The sequence below is a fragment of the Sinocyclocheilus rhinocerous genome, unplaced genomic scaffold, assembly GCF_001515625.1.
Source record: "Sinocyclocheilus rhinocerous isolate Xijiao unplaced genomic scaffold, SAMN03320098_v1.1 scaffold1435, whole genome shotgun sequence".
NCBI classification, from domain to species: domain Eukaryota; kingdom Metazoa; phylum Chordata; class Actinopteri; order Cypriniformes; family Cyprinidae; genus Sinocyclocheilus; species Sinocyclocheilus rhinocerous.
The window spans coordinates 172827-176625 of NW_015644861.1; positions in this window are offsets into that span (position 1 = coordinate 172827).

Consider the following 3799-nt stretch of genomic DNA (forward strand, 5'->3'; position numbering starts at 1 on the left):
TATATTCTTCTCTAAACTAATTTCAAACTCAAGTTGTCTGCATTCCAAATGGGTATCTGCTTCCTAAACACTGCACAAATAGAAAAGGCATAGACAAATAAATATTTCAGCATTGTCAGTTGTTGCACAATCAGTAACTGCTGAAACAGGCCATTTTTGCCCTACGAATTGACTCTTGTGTCACACAAATATGTTGAAGCATTACAGTTAGAACGAGACTGTGGCTGAATTGCTGACAGAAAGTGTAAGTGCCTCACTTGACAGTGTGCTCTGTTGTTATAACTTATAAAACTTTTTTTTTTTTTCATATATGAAGGAACTGCATCTTTTAGCTATGTTGAAAATTGTACCCTGACCTGGCACCTCAAATTTAAGGTATGAGCAAAAAAAAAAAGTAAATGAAAACTCCACACTGACGCATTTGGAAGGGTTCAAAGACAATGGAAAAGCAAAAGCTGATCTTTTTTTAGACAGTGCATTTTAGTGCACTTTAACGTCACATATTATTGGAACGTGCAATAGACTGACTCATCAATGAATTGATTGTTCTTTCAGTGTAGTTTATTGCTTTTCCGTGGATATTATTCACTGGATGTTTTTAAAAAAAATAATGTTTGTGTCCCAGGGTTTGACCAAACCTTTGTCTTCCTTTTCTTCCTCCTGTAGCATTCAGCATGTCTTACTGTGCATCTGCACCCTCAAATACAGCGTAGGCACCAAATTATTCTTTGCTTACTAACTAAAAATGTTCAAACATCTGACACAATGCAATATTACAGGTATTTTTGAGATTTCTAACAATCCTTATGTTACTTTTGTTGATGCTTTTTTTTTTTAATCAGGCATCACTGCTCATTATTTGTACCTGTCTGTGGTTGTATAGCTGCATTAAAATATTCTTCCTTGCTATAAAGACCTTCAACATTACCGAGTAGAGTAGTACAGGCAGAGATTACAATTTTGACGACTAAAAAAATGCTAGTGAATGTAAATACTCATCAAATAGAATCGCTGTGATTAACTTAATATTTATACTTTCTGAAAAAAAGGTGCAAAAATGGTATATTTACAACATGTACAGCAGCTTGTCACTGGGACATTATACCTTTTCTAGCTGAAAAAAATCCACATTAGTACCTTAGAGTAGTAATATGTACCCTTAATGTAATACTAGAACCTTTAATAGGGGCAAGGGGTAAATAAGGTACAAAGTTGTCAATTTATGGGTACTGCCCAGGTGACAAGCTGTTGTACTTTTTAAAGGTACAATTTTTTTCACATTTATTCAGAAAGTGTAATCAGATGTAAATATACCGGCTGACCAATCTCATAGGCTTGTTTCCAGCTGAAATGAACTCCTTGCACTGCACTCTTCATGAAGATACAGATATACAGTATAGTAATAGATATACTACCTGTACCTATTCTGTGAAATGCAGACGTGACCAGTAAGTTTGTATTTTTTGCAGAGTTTATGATTTGTTTACATGAGTGGGCAGTTTTACTGTGCATTTACTCTTTAATTTTTTGTTGAAAATGTTATATAAATATCTATATATATTGTTGCACTACATTTTTGTGATTTTGCTAACAGATGCTACTCTTGTCATTGTTGATTTAGTTGTTGATCATTTTTGTATGTTCCTTTGTGACTAAATTGTTTTAAAAATCTAAATATTTGTGTGACTGCTTGCACAATTATAATAACAGACAAGTGTAATGAAATACTGTAATGAGGTGAAACTCATCTGTTTGGTAAGTTTCCAAATTATAACCGATTCAGTGAGTCAAATGTTAACATTTGAAGGAATAGTTCACACAAAAAAATGAAAATTGTCATCATTTACTCACGCTGAGGTTGTACTGTAATGAGGTGAAACTCATCTGTTTGGTAAGTTTCCAAATTATTAACCGATTCAGTGAGTCAAATGTTAACATTTGAAGGAATAGTTCACCCCCCAAAAATTAAAATTGTCATCATTTACTCACCCTGAGGTTGTTCCAAACCTGTATGAATTTCTTTAATCTGCTGATGACAGAATTTTCATTTTTGGGTAACTATCCCTTTAATGAGACAAACCCGGATGCTCTTTTTGGCTAAATTGATTTATGCGACTTGCAGTGCATTCAAGGTAGGTCTATACATTTTATCAGTTCATGTGCTTCTGTTTGAGCTACAAGAATGATACTAAAAATAAAAAAAATACCATTATGAAATCCGTGATAAGATTTTTGGCATTAAAAGTGTGCAAGTGATTATCTTAGTAGCCAGTTAGAAGTTGAGTGCTAAGGTTAAAGTATGCAAACATTCAACTGAACCTTGTAGTGTTAAATAAGCATGACCTTGTAATAAATTACATGCCTCATTTATTGACAAATTTTCACATCCTTGCAAAAATGTTTTTAAATACATATCACTACGGTAGCACACATGTGAGAGAAATAATTTCTAATGTTTTCCAGCCACACAAACATCTGAAAATCTGTTTCAATTTTCAGCTAACAGAGTAATTATTAGTTACATTATTATGGACTTTGCTTTACTTTTCCTGAAAATGTAGATTTACTTTAAATCACCACAGAATGATTATTCACTCAGTACATATTAAAAGAATGACACTTTAGTCGTTGTTTACACACCCGCATGTTTTCAAAATCCTTGGAACACAGTTTTGAAGGATATCCTATCCACTCTATTCATGTCTGATTTATATGTTTAGTCTTTTCACTCAGATCTTTTCACTTGATCCATTTCACAAAGCTGTTCTGAATGATGCATTCTTCCTTTTCTTTTTTCTGTTCCATAGAAGAAAGAAAGTCATATAGGTTTGGAATGACATTGGGGTGAGTAAATGATAACAGAATTTTCATTTCAGGGTAACCTATCCCTTTAAATAAATTCAAAGCAGCTTACAACAAAATATAACTTTAGACCAGAGTTGCAAATAGACATGAAATATTTCTCTTTTTTTAAATTATTATTATTTACAGTAATATTACCTCATGTCACCGGATTAATTATGTGCCCTCTCTGTTTTTGTTACTACCCCACACTCTCAGAAAAGAAAAAGAAAAAAATAGTACAAAAGCTGTCATTGGGGCAGTACCCTTTCAAAAGTTACTAATATGTATCATTTTGGTCAGAGATGTCCAATCCTGCTCCTGCATGGCCACCTTCCTGCAAAGTTTAGCTCCAACTCAGCTGCCTGAAAGTTTCTAGTGATCCAAAAGATCTTGATTAGCGTGTTCAGGTGTGTTTAATTGGGGATAGAACATAACTTTGCTGGAATGTGGCCCTCCACACCACAAAATAAAGGATCCTTATTAGCATCTGTGGTTCTATGAAGAACCTTTCATATCCATGGAAGCTTTCCATTCTACAAAAGGTTCTTTAGTGGAAAAACGTTCTTTAGATTATTAAAATGTTCTTCATACTTAGACAAAAATGGTTCTAAGAATGGTTCACTGAAAGCACCTTTGGTGAACCAAAAAATTTTTTTTTTCTGTGGCATCACTGCAACCACCACCCCCTCATCCCCCCTTCTGGAATCTTTATTTTTAAGAGTGCAGGATTGGACACCCCTCAATTAGGTAAAATGTACCTTTAAGGTACTTATATGAATAAGCTAATGGTGCTTTTCCACTGCATGGTACGACTCGGCTCGGCACGGCTCAGTACGGCACGGCTCGGCTCGGGGTACAAAGGTGTACCTTTGGAAAGGGTACCACCCCAGTGTCAGTATTTGTACCATTACTTATGAGAGTGCATTGTCTGCAGGCCCTATCGGTTTTAATTATT